This window comes from Peromyscus leucopus, chromosome 7 (genome assembly GCF_004664715.2).
Source record: "Peromyscus leucopus breed LL Stock chromosome 7, UCI_PerLeu_2.1, whole genome shotgun sequence".
NCBI lineage: Eukaryota > Metazoa > Chordata > Mammalia > Rodentia > Cricetidae > Peromyscus > Peromyscus leucopus.
The window spans coordinates 29,953,498-29,967,001 of NC_051069.1; positions in this window are offsets into that span (position 1 = coordinate 29,953,498).

Below are 13,504 nucleotides of genomic sequence, written 5' to 3' on the forward strand. Positions count from 1 at the left end.
GTACAGGTATTCACAGGTGTGTGTACAGGTATGTGCAGGTGTGTGTGTGTGTGTGTGTGCTTGTTTGTACAGGTACAGGTGGTTCCGTCTCCATCTCAATTTTTGAGACAGAGTCTCTCATTGAACTATTTCAGCTGGACTGGCTGGCCAGTGAGCTCCCAAGACCCAGCTAGCTCAGAAGCTCAGTGCTGGGTCTACAAACATGCATTACCATACTTGACTTTTTATGTGGGTGTTGGAGACCCCATCTCCATGTTTACACAGTAGGCAGTTTACCAACTACGTCACTTTTCCAGTGCTACAGCCATGTTTTTATTTTTTAATAAACAAGTATGGGCATGCTTAAAACAAATAAGGAAAGAGGAGAACACTTAGGCAAAGAGAATGGGGCTGTTAAGAAGAACCAATGGAAATGTTTGGACAGAAACATGCAGTCACTGAATTCTAATCTCAGTGGCTGAATCCAAGAGCAGAATGAGGGGACAGAGGGAACAATGAGGGGCTGAAACAGAATATAGAAATTAATCCCCCCCCCCCGCGTCAACAAAAGGAGAAAATGGACGGGAATAAAAACTGACCCAAGCCTGGGGGACCATTCAAGTCCTCAGAGTTACAGAAGGACAGGATAAAAATCTAATCACGCATGGCTTACTGATGGAGACACATTCTGAAAAGTGTGTTATTGTGCAGTCTTGCCGTAGTGTGATCACCATAGAGTGTACTTAGACAAAAATAAACAGCTATGACATAACTTGCAATATAACCTTACAGAACCACTACCGAACGGCAGTCTGTCATTGACGGAAATGTCCTTAAGGTGACATGTAGCTGTGAAGCGTATCATTTGTGGGAAGGAGCTGAAGTAACACAGGGAAGAACATTTACAGCTCTAAAAGCAGAGTGTGTGTTAGAAAAACGGGGATGCTGGCTGTGGCAGCGTACACCATAAACAGAACTCTACAGACTGAGGCAGGAGGACGGCAACTTAGAGATCAGTGGGGCCGCAGAGCAAGATCCAGGCTGGGGCTGGTTTCAAATCAGTATTATAAACCTCGGAGTCTGGAGAAAGACGGCTCGGGGGCGTGGTGGTTTGAGGGTGAATGGCTGCTGTGGCTATAACTTTGGATGTTTGGTCCCCTGTGGGGTGCTATTGAGGAGGATTAGGAGGCGTGGCCTTGATGGAGGAGGTTTGTCACTCGGAGGGACAGGGGAGACTTTGAGGTTTCAAAGCCCAAGCCAGGCCAAGTCTTTCTGCTGTCTCTCTGCTTCCATCTTGCAGATAAACTCGAAGTTCTCAGCTACTGCTCCAGCAGCCTGCCTGCTCACCACCAGGAGAGTCATGGGCCCACCCTCTGGAACTGTAAGTAGGCCCCAATTAAATGCTTTCTTTTATAAGTTTCCTTGATCATGATGTCTCTTCACAGCAATAGAAACAGTAACTAAAACAGCAGTCAATGCGCTTACATACAGGACTACCAACCTGAATTCAGTTCCCAGGTCCCACAAAATGGCAGGAGAGAATCAACTCAGAGAGTTGTCCTCTGACCTCTACACAAGCCACATGCGTGTATGCCTGTACGTACATGCACATTCAACCCATTCATTAAGAAGTTTAAGTGATAGTAATCTGGAAAAAGAAAAACAAAATAAACCCAAAGCAAGAAGAGAAAAGTAGCTAATACCAAGACAACAGAATTAAGATCACTAAAAAGAGAGAGTAATTCTGAAAAAAAAAAATCAATGAAATTGACACAATTCTAGCAAGACTGATAAAGACATGGTGGGGGGGGGGTGGAGGAGAGAGAGAACTGAATTTCCAGTAACAGGAATGGAAGGAGGAGACATCAGTAGAGACCCCACAGACATCATCAAAATGACAGCCAGGGAGTGATGTTGCAGGGTGCGGGGGAGACACCAAGCAACTCTGTACACTTCAGGTTAGCAACTCAGACAGAATGATCCAATTTCATGGAAAACATAAGTCACTGCAATGCACCCAACATGAAGTAGAATTTCATTTGAATAATTCCTATAACTATTAAGGAAATTGAATTCATAATTTTAAAACTTCCCTCAAAAAAAGAACTCTCTGGGCACAGATGGCTTCACTGGATAATTCTATTAAATGTTTAAATAAGAGTTAACACCAGCTCTATACAATCTCTGCCGGAAAATAGATGAGGAAGGAATGCCAATTTATTTTTGAAGCTAGTATTATCCTAATACACAAATGAGACAAAGCTAGGACAAAGAATAGCACACTAGAGATCAATATCCCTCATGAATACAGATGTAAGAAATCCTCAATAAAATATCAGCAAACGGAACTCACAAATACATAAAGTAAATTATAGTCTGGGCATGGTGGGACATGTCAGGAATCCCAGTATGTGGGAGGTAGAGGCAGGAGGATCAGGAGTTCAAAGGTCAGCCTAGGCTACATAAGAAATTGTCTCAAAATAATAAAAGATGGTAGATAGATAGATAGATAGATAGATAGATAGATAGATAGATAGATAGATAGATAGATGGATGGATGGATGGATGGATGGATGGATGGATGGATGGATGGATAGATAGATAGATAGATAGATAGATAGATAGATAGATAGATAGATAGATAGACAGACAGACAGACAGTCCTAGTTTGTTTTCTGTTGCTGTGATAAATAACATGTCCAAAAGCAACTTGGGGAATAAAGGATTTATTCCAGCTTACCAGTTATTGTTCATCCCTGAAGGAAGTCAGGGCAAGAACTCAAGGCAGGAACCCGGAGGCAAGAACTGAAGCAGAGACTGTGAATGAATGCTGCATGATTCCTGGGTTGCTCCTCCTTGCTTGCTCAGATCACTTCCTTATACACTCAAGACCACTTGCCCAAGAGTGGCACGGCATGCTTCTAGTCACATGACATTGTCAAAATGAAAAGCAGGCTAAAAGGGTGGACACAGGAAAAAGGTAAATACGATACAAAGGCAACATGGGGGATACTTGTGATCATGGAAAATGGGGTGTGTCGTGACTGTCCTTATGCCAATATCCTTATTGGGATACTGTAGTACGGTTTTGCATGACGTTACCTTCAGGGGCTTTTCATTGGCAGAAGGGTATCTGTGTTGTTTCTAGCTTAAGGGTGTTATGAATAAGGCTGCTAAAACCGTATTCAAATTTTTGTGTGAATGTAGTCTTAACTTTTTTTCTGGGGCCCTAGAAAAAAGGGACATGGAATGAGATCCATCTGTATTATTTCCTACAACTGTAAGTGAATCTACAATTATCACAAAATAACAAGCGTAACTTCTCAAAAAGCTTATGTGATTTACAACTTCATAATACAAGCTTCTAGGAGATTACATCAATTAGTGAAATTTTAAGGTGTAAATGTGTGTGTATACATACGTCTGTGTGAATTTTACACTTGAGTAAGAGATCTGGGTTTATTTTATCAGCATCTATACAAGGCCCTTTTGGAGTTAAAAAGAGAAAAGATAAAACCCTTTATATAGAAAAAGATTTTGAGACATAGGGGTTAATGAGATCTTACCTCTTAGACGTCTCCAGCTGGGACATGTGTCTGCCAACTCCAGCCATCACAATGTCCCCATTCCTTCTCTTTTCTCTAACTTTGGCCCTGTCTCCACTCACAAAGTCACTAGAAACTATTAGTTAGGGTGAGACTGACAGCTGCTGTAACAAACATTCCCCAAATCACCATGTCTGTTCACCATGGGTCTGGGGTGTTTCTCCAGGCTCCTCTCAGCAGCCTTAGGGACCGATACTGCCCCATCCTGAGGCTTTACCGTCACTCCAGTATCATCTAGACGTCCTTGAAAAGGTGGGGGGTTGTGCAGGTGGGATGAGATGAGAATGGGTAGGACCTAGAGGGGGCATGTCATTTCTGCTCACACCCTGTGAGTGAGACAGAAGCTGATAGCCTCTGGCGAAGAGGCTGGGGGGTGACTTGTCCTGTGTGCTGTTATAGCTTCCTTCCTAACACAGGACACTTCACAGGTCACACTCTATGTCCACTTATTGTGTAAACTGTTTCTGAAATGTAAACAAATGTCTGCTTGCCTCAGACAGCGTACCAAGGGCAGAAACAAAGCCAAGATGCACCAGGTGCTGTGAACCAGTGAGCTGAACTAGGATTCCTTACAGGATCACGGGTGAGGGGTTACGTACAGGAGTGTCGGCCAGGGGTCATTAACAGGAGCGTGGGCAGCATACAGGAGACTACCCCATGAAGGAGATGTCTCTCCTGCATATCACCTCTTAACTGTTTAGACTTACTGGGGAGAGGCGTGGCCTCCCTAGCAACTGCCTATAAATCTTAGGTGGAACATGGCCTCAAGAGACCTCTCCTCCAGTAACCATTGATGCCTATAAATCTTGGAGAGAGGTGGGGGCTCATGAGATATGTCTCCTAGTAACTTTGTAAATCCTTAGGAAGAAGTGGGGTCTCAAGCCCCTTCCCTGCTCCATGATGGAAAGTTCGTAAAATTAATGGGCTCCACCGTGTGAAGATGGCCTAGATCACAACTACCGGACAGTTCAAGGGGCCAATGGCCATGCCGTGCCCAGAGGACAGCATTTCACAACATCATTCCAAAGATGTCACCTCCTGGTAGTCCCTGTGACCTGTCTTCAAACACCAGAACAGAAAGGCCTCTGTCCAAAAGAGGGAGAACAGCCATGCATTGCCAGTTACCCAGGGCTGAGATGACTCCATTGTGTCCACAGTCTCCCTGGACAGTTTCTTCAACAACGATAGTCCAATACCGTGGAAAATGCCCCCATTAGAGCCCCCAAATAGCTCCAGAGATTGTCAGAGGACTTCACAGCCACTATCCCATGCCCCACCCCAATGTACTGGTTACCTCTTCTCAGGCATGGGCACAAAGATTAATACCTGAAGGTCCCAGCCTTCTCACTAAGCATCTCAGCAGGAGTCTCCAGCATATAGGCAATAGAAATGATACAGCAGGCATAAGAGCAGGTATAGAGTGCTGGAGGGGGCCCTGCCTCTGACATCCTGTGTTTAGGACACCAGGGGTGGAGACTTCCAGGCGCCAGGAGTGTGTAAAGGGAGGGAGTTTGGAAGGGAAATCTAGACCAAAGTATTTCCCGTGTCTCTGATGGGATACGGATTCAGTTGCTATCACAAAACTCCCAAATAACAGTGTCTTACACAGGCAAGGTTTCCTTCTCATAGCACAAGCACATAAGCTCACGGGGCAGTGTGACTTTCTGCAGCTCTAGGACGTCAGGAGAAAGGATGCCTGGGGAAGAGGAAGGCAAGCCCTCCCATTAGGAAGGGCAATAGGCCCACCATTTCTGCTCGCATCCTGGAAGTGGGTCAAGATGGCGCTTTTCGCAGAGAGTGACATCATCGCAGCAGCGAAGACTCATTAAGGGAAAACTGGTTCCTTCTGGTAAGAGCACAGAACCTCTGGCCTGGGTGGAGACCTAACATTCGAGATGGGCAGAGTCAGTGACCTCACCACGGAACCACCACCCTTCAGGAAGGTGGGACCACCCCGAGGAGGGCAGGGTCTCCTTCAGAGAGGTGAGGAGGGAGAAATAGCTTCCCCTTTAATGAGTTCATGTACTTCTCTTCCTCGAATCCCTGCCCGCTAACACGGTAGCTTACAGGACCTCAGCCAGGCGGCTTCAGAAGCCCGCCTGCTTCTCTGAAGCGCTGGGAGAGTGCATAGTTCCTCTTCTTCTGTGTGTGCTCTAAGCATGCTTTCTCTGGTGCTGTGGGCTTCTCCACTCTTTAACTCTTTACATGCTCTATCTCCCCTCCTTTCCATGTGCTTTGCATATCCTCCATGCGGCTGCCTGATCTCCGCTGGCTTAACTCAAACAGCAGCGCTCCCCCACCCCCGCCACACCCCACAACCCCACATCCCGCACCCCCACACCCCACACCCTGCACCCCCTTCTCTTCTTCATTCTCTTCCTCTGGGCATCTTCTGAGATTTATAGCTTGCCTGCCCTGGAGCTTCCATTCTTAAATTCTTCCATTCTTAAATTCTTTTGTTAATGTAACTGCGAATACCAAGAGGGGAATCCCAGAGGATCAAAAGAACTCCCCCAAATTTCTGGTAACAAAAAACAGACATGGTAAAATGGTCATTGTCCCAGGCAGTGAGGCACACTATTTCTATTATGATGAGAGATACGTAGAGGAAATGGCCATTCCAAGACAACCAAGGAGTCTCTGCCACGGTCCCTGTCGGAAAAACATTTTGAGCACATACCCTCCAATATCTCTGTGTTTTCTCATAACTACTGTGGATGACAACGTGTACATTAAATATTTAGGAAGGCATCTTTTTTTTAACTTTTTAGACAAAAATAAATACAGTACTTTATTCTTGGACCTCAGAAGATCACCTACACCAGCTCCAAGGAGACCACTGGTCTAGACTGAAGGTGTAGATTTATCTATCAACAACAAGGTCACTCAAAGAGAGATATGTATAGGGAGAATAGAGCTCCAAGGACAGGAAACTAGAGACCCCCATGCTTAAGGGCTGGGCAGGAAGCAAAGAGGCAGAAATGACCTGGGAACAGAGCAGGTGCCCTGCAGGCACGGGAGAATGTCCTGGGAAACGTGGCGCTGAGATGGTTTCAGGAACTGTCCTGGAGGGTAAGCTCTGAAAGGGGGTGTGGGCTGGCCAGTGTGAAGGTCACTGTGAGGGCAGCCGAGGTGACAAAGGAAGACAGGGACATGAGAAGTCAAGGGCAGCACACTTGACTCCATGGAGGCCTTGGGAACAGGGGGAGCTCCTGGTGTTAGGGAGACGGAGTAAGGAGACCAGATAAACTAGAAACCCAGACGGGCTGGGTAGAGCGGAAACGGCCTCAAACACAGACACTGGGTAGAAGAAACAGACTCGGTGACCAATCAGATATGGAGATTTGGAAGAGAGGGAGAAGAAATGAGCTCCAAGGATCTGAGTCTTAGAAGCTGAGAGGGTGGAGCACCATGGAGATGGCTAGGGTTCTGACGTGGATACGTACGGGCGGACGGCTTCCCTGAGTGCTTCTTGGATGCCTCCATTCCCGCTCCTCCCACTGCACAGACTCTCACATGCAGAGCTGACTCCCTGGCCCAGCAGCACCAGACTGTGTTCATGACCGCATGCTGGCTCAGAGACCTCTGACCAGCCACACTGACTCCACAGTAGTGCCATGGGGACAGGCTGTCAGTGAGGACAGGGGGACCTGCTTCTTCCCATACAGTGACAACCTCCCTGGTGTGCCCCCAGCAAGGGCTGTCAACAGGCATGGAAGCAGGGCACATCAGAGCCACCATTCAGTTCATCTCCAAGGCACCCCCCCCCAAACACATAGACACGTGCGCGCGCGCGCGCGCGCGCGCACACACACACACACACACACACACACACACACACACACGCAGCACCAGAACTCAGACGTGCTGGAGATCACAGGAACCAGAGTTGCCCCCAGAAACGGCAATTGCCTTTTTTCTTGCCCATCTCGTGCTTCACATGGTCAGGAAATGAGTCGTGAGGGCCTCAGGTAAAACGTGCTGACGCCCAAGCCTGGACAACCAGAGTTCCATCCCTGGGATCCACCCATTGGTCAAAGCAGAGAACCAGTCTCCTCAAGAGGTCCTCTGACTTCCTCATGAGCATCCCTCCCTCACTGAAAGAATAAGAATAACAAGTAGAAAAGTTGGTCAGTGGTCAGAGCAAGTGGTGATCACTCCGAGGAAAAAGGACGCCGTCTCCGCCTCAACTGAATTCATCCCTAAGTGACGGCTCTTCTGTGTCTCAGCTTGCGGAGTCTAGTCCACTTTAGAATACTGGCTGCCCTGTAACAGGCCTGCCAGGAGCCCTCCCAGGAGGGGTGGGGATCAGCTCCTCAGCCCCTTCTGGGTTGAGTGGGAATTGAATTGCAGTATGAGCATGGTAAAAAAAAGAATTGGGGAACTACTCACTAGCTCCACTCCTTGGACACCCCGCTTGTGCTGAGCCACCAGCGGCTCCCTGGACCATGTTTGGAAGTCTGATATTCTCCAGGGCCTTAATGTGATCCTGGAAACTGGGGGTCTTCCTCGGAGGTCAAAACAGGCTGCTGGCCTTGGATGGTGGGTGTCACCGAGACCCAAAAGAAAGTGTCAATCACCTCTTTACTAAGAGCTCAGGCTGCTAGCTCCAACTGCTTCAAAAGTGACACCTTTTCCATCAAAATATTTTAAAGATAGCATGGGAAACTGTGATGCTCACAGAAAGAGATGAGCAAGTTCTGATGTGAGCAAAACAGAACTGAAAAACGTCCAGGATAAAGCTGTACTATGGTGCCCTGCATGCTTTCACGATTCCATAGGACCCTTCTAGATGCCACGGGCATCTCAGAGAGTGAGGCCTGATTAACACTCACTGAGCACCCAACAATTTTTTTTTGAGACAGGGTTTCTCTATATAACAGTCCTGGCTGTCCTGGAACTCACTCTGCAGACAAGACTGGCCTCAAACTCCGAGATCCACCTGCCTCTGCCTCTGGAGTGCTGGGATTAAAGGCGTGCGCCACTACTGCCCAGATTAACCTCCCAATCTTAAATGAAAGCAAAGGGTGGAAGGTATTTGGGGCGGAAGGAAATGCACATGTAATACACTGAGTGACATGAAGCATTCTGCGTGACCAGGATCAACCATGTGATTAAATTCTAGATTCTTCTGGACACAGCAGGAAGAAGGGAGAAGAGCAATCCCAAGGCTGCAGAAGGTAAGTCCTTGCCATATGCTGATGCCATATGTGGCCTGGAGCTTGGGTTTTATGCAGAGGACAATAGGGAGCCATGGAAAGATGGTAAGTGGGGAAGAGGCATGATGGGATTTGTCTTGGAAATGTGGCAGAAAGCTAAGTAACAACACCTCATGGAGGAACAGCCTGTGAGGAGAGGCTAGCCATGGCTTGCCTTCTCCCTTGTAAGTTCCTGGGAAAGAATGAAAGCTATTCCCACCCCTCCTCCTCCTCCTCCTCCTCACTCCTGCTGTAGGGGGGGGGGTGAGGGGGATCAGAGGCTTTGCTTATCCACAGTAACAATGTCTCTGTGTTCTGGGGCAGAAAGGGAGCTGCCAAGACCTTCTGCCTGTTTTAGAAAGCTTGACGCATTGGGCTTAGAAATTAAGAAGGGGATTAATTAACAGCTCTCAGAGAACTTAGGGGACATGGAAAGCCACAGGATAAGGTAAACTCAGGATCCTCACCATGGGTTACAAAATGATGGGGTTTGGAGGTGACACGTCCCCCTTAGGTCCATGAGTTTGAAAACTTGGTCTCCAGTAGGTGGTGCTGTTGGGAAGGTTTTAGAACAGTTAGGAGGTGGAGCCTCAATGGATGAGTTAGGTCACTGCTAGAGGTTTCATGGCCCAGCCCCACTTCCTGTTGGTGGTGCTGTGTTTCCTGGATGCAGATGCACTGTGACCAGCTGCCTCCTGAGTACCTGCTGCCAGGCCATCTCTGCCGTGATGGACTGTCTCCTCTCAAGCCGTGAGCTAAAATGAACTCTGCCTTCCTCCTGTCACCTCTTTCAGGCATTTGATCCCATGAGAAAAGTAACGAAGGCAGTGTATGACTGACTCAGCAAGGCCTTCCAGGGCGTGTGGTACGTAGGGGGTCACCAGTGAATGGCAAAGAAGGAGATGGAAAGGCCAGCCACGTGGCTCAGTGATAAAGGTACTTAGTCCCAAACCAGTTGACCTGAGTTTAATCCCAGGATCCCAAATGGTAGAGAGGACCAACTCTGGCAAGTTCTCCTCTGACTTCCACACATGTGCCCTAGCAGTGTGTGACCCCACCCTAACACACACACACACACACACACACACACACACACACACACACACTGAATAAAATTTAATATTAAAAAAAATTACCAGAAGGATTGTGATGACTATGAGTGCTGGCCAGAGGAATCAACGTGTATGCATGAGGTACACAGTATTCTTGCCCAAGTGAGCAAAATTCTTTTATATCTATTACTGCCAGCTACCTCTCCCTACACACACACACACACACACACACACACACACACTGTTGAAGTGCTGGGAATCAAACCCAGGACCTCATGCGTGCTAAATACTACTGAGTAATCTACCACTGAGCCACACTAAGCCCTCATTTATGCCCTTTTCCAGGGGTTGGCCGGGAAATCTGCACCAAGCCTGGCTTCTGAGGAGGGTTTGCCTACACTCAGATCCTCCTAGCAGCTACAGCCTCCCCCTACCCTCAGCCCCATCTTCACTTTAGCTAAGCTGCTGGATCCCTTTGGGTCTGATATCATCTAATTGGTTGTGGCTAATCCCATATTAACTTCTCCCACAGAAGCTAGAGGGCCTCTCCCCACCCTCCATCCCGTCCCAGCTCCTACTGAAGCTGCTGTTATCATGTTTATGAGCCTCCGTAGCCTCAGACAGACAAATTTGCATATAAATAACCTGCCAGCACGGGAGGCTGCAAGAGGCACCTGGTAAAGACTGCTTATTCCTCTGGAGAGAAAGCTGAGAACCAACGGCTGCTGCACTGGGTGGTCCAGTTGGGACAGCTACATTGCTACCCGTTGATGAACTGAGGAAGGGTCGCACACTCTCAAACTGCCGTGAAAGAAGATGGGAAAAGCCTCACAGCTCCTCCCATGTAGGAAACTCTGGCCTTCTGAGTCCTAGACCTGAGATGCTCACAGCCCACCAGTCCCAGGCTGGTCCACCTACTCATTCCTTCAGCCTATGCTACTTGGACTTGGCACAGGTGGAGTGAAAAGAGATGAATCGGGTCATCTAAGAACCATGTCTTATAGAGAGTGTGTCACAGCCCTGGCAGGGAGACACCACCCTCCTTAAGTCCAGTTCTAGGGATCCAATGCCCTCTTCTGACCTCTGTGAGCAACAGGCACACACATGGTGCACATACATAGATACACACAGGCAAAACACTCACACACATAAAATAAAAAAGTAATAAATCTTTTGGGGAGGTGGTGGGAGGGGATTGTTAAGAACCAGATGCTTCCCCAGTCTGCCTTCAGTGACTCGGTGCCACCAGTCACATTATCACCAGCCACCAAATGCCACACATTTTCACTGTTCACGAGTCACACACTCTTTAAAAAGCCCCTACCATCCCTCACCCCCACCCCCTCCCCTTTTCCCTCTCATGTTCCCCCATTCAGGGGTGGCCTTTTACACACACACACCCTAATAAATCTCTCCCATGAGATGTTGCAAGGTGTGACTTTGTGTCATCCCTTGGCCCCGACACACCAGGATACTCTTCTGCCCAAAAACCCCTAACAGGAATGAAGGTCAAATGTGTTGGCACATGCCTATAATCACAGTATTTGAGGAGTGGAGACAGGAGAATTGGGAGTTCAAAGACATCCCAGCCTGGCCTACATGAAACCTTGTCTCAGCCCCTTCCCTAAAAGAGCACATGGGCCAAAAGTTAGCTGAGGAGGTCTGCACGGATCTGCTCATACAGTGTGGCCTTTGGTCTCCCAACACAGTGCACCCACCAGCAAGGCTTAATTCATAGCAGAAGCCACACTCTATGATAATAGGGGCCAAAGCCAAGCAGCAGCAGCAAGGGCCTTGGAAGGAAGGGGGAAAAGACAGGTTAAGAAGACTGGAAATATATGGGCAGAAGTCAAGGCAAGAGGATGGCTGGGAAATAGAATTTAAAAGCACACCCTCCCACTGTAGAAAAGCTCCCTACAAAGGTCAGTCGCACAGACAGACAACTCTTACTGAGAAGGCATTAAAGCAGAAGGTGATGCGTATCACAGGCTCTGTGCTCAGATCACAAAGACAGAAGGCAATCTCACCCCTGCACAGCCATGCAGAAACTCTGCCTGTGTTTTCAGAAGCAACAACAATAGCCCCCAGGAAGAGGACTCCTTAGGACCATCAGCAGCACACAGCCCACCCTTTCTTTAGCAGAGAATTGCCCATGAGCTGGCTTTATCCAGAGGGAAAAGGAACCTTATCTTTACAACAAGTTGTAGTTTAACAAATTGGAGCTTGGCACACTCCTGAAGCTAGCTAGCCCCTCACTGTGATCCACAGGATCTAGGAGGTGAAGCCTGCTCCTCTTCCTGGTTCTAGGGTCCTGAAACAGTTCTTGGGGTTTTGTTTTCATATTTGTGTATGTATTTTAGAAGGCAGGCATACATAGGGACCAGAGGACAGTTTGCAGGAGTCAATCCTTCCCTTCTACCATGTGGATTCTGGGAACGGAGCTCAGCTCCTTAGGCTTGGCAGCACGTGCCTTTACTATCCACAGAGCCCTTTCACCAGCCCAGTCCTCAGTTTTAAGACCAGCAAGAGGCTTATTTGACCACTGTAAAGACTGACAGACATTTTCAAACGACAACGAGAGGGTGGGGAGATGAACCATCAACAAAGTGTTTGCCTCACAAACATGAGAGTCTGAGTTCAAGCCCCAGAACCTGCATAAAAGACCAGGAGCTCAGGCTTGTAATTCCATGCTCTGGAGACAGAGGCAGGGGGATCTCTAGAGCTCTGAGGCCAGAACCATGAGATCCTGTCTCAAAAAAATAAGGTAGAGGGACCTTGAGGAACAATGCCTAAGGTTTGCCTTTGCCTCCAAAACACACATATACAACCATGCATGAACACACAAACAGGAACATACACACTCCCCATATATATATATATATATATATATATATATATATATGTGTGTGTGTGTGTGTGTGTGTGTGTATGTGTGTGTGTGTGTATATATATATGTATGTATGTGTGTATGTAAATATACACAATTTAAATATGTAAATAAATAGCAGATAAAGACTTTTAAATAAAAATAAAGACAGGATCTCATCCTGTATTTTCAGCACTAGGAACTCAGTCTCTTGTTTTTTATTTGTATTTGACTTTGCAGGACCCATAGGCTGGGGTGTAGCTGGGTTGTTCTGAGGGAAGGCTGAACATATCCTCAGATGTGGATTCAAGTCCCAACTCTACCGTGGGCTATCCTGATGGACAAGCCAAATTCCTTCTCTGGGTTGGTTTCCTCGTCTTTGAAATGAAGGTGGTAAGTGTGACCTCACAGGAAAGTCAGATCGCACCTTAGCGTGACCTGGAATGCAGTAGGCACTTTGGAATATTCATCTTGAGGTTAAGTTGAATGATATCATGAAGCTTGAAGTGGTTCGCCAAATCCCAAAATGCTAGCATGAGGGGATTCCTCCGGGCAAAGAGGGAAACACTCCTTTGTGCAGCTAGCCATGAATCCAGGGAGCTCATTTGCCTAAGAAGTGTCATGTCGGGGACTAGAAATGGCCTCTGAGCACTTGTGAATGACAGCCCTGGACAGCCTGGGAAGGAAGTGGGGTTGGTAGGGCACCCTCCTAACTCCTCAGTGGACAGCTGCTAGGACACCATCCTAATTACTGTCCCCAGCTGCTGGGAGCCTGTCCCATGGAGGGTCTTGGAAACACTGCCA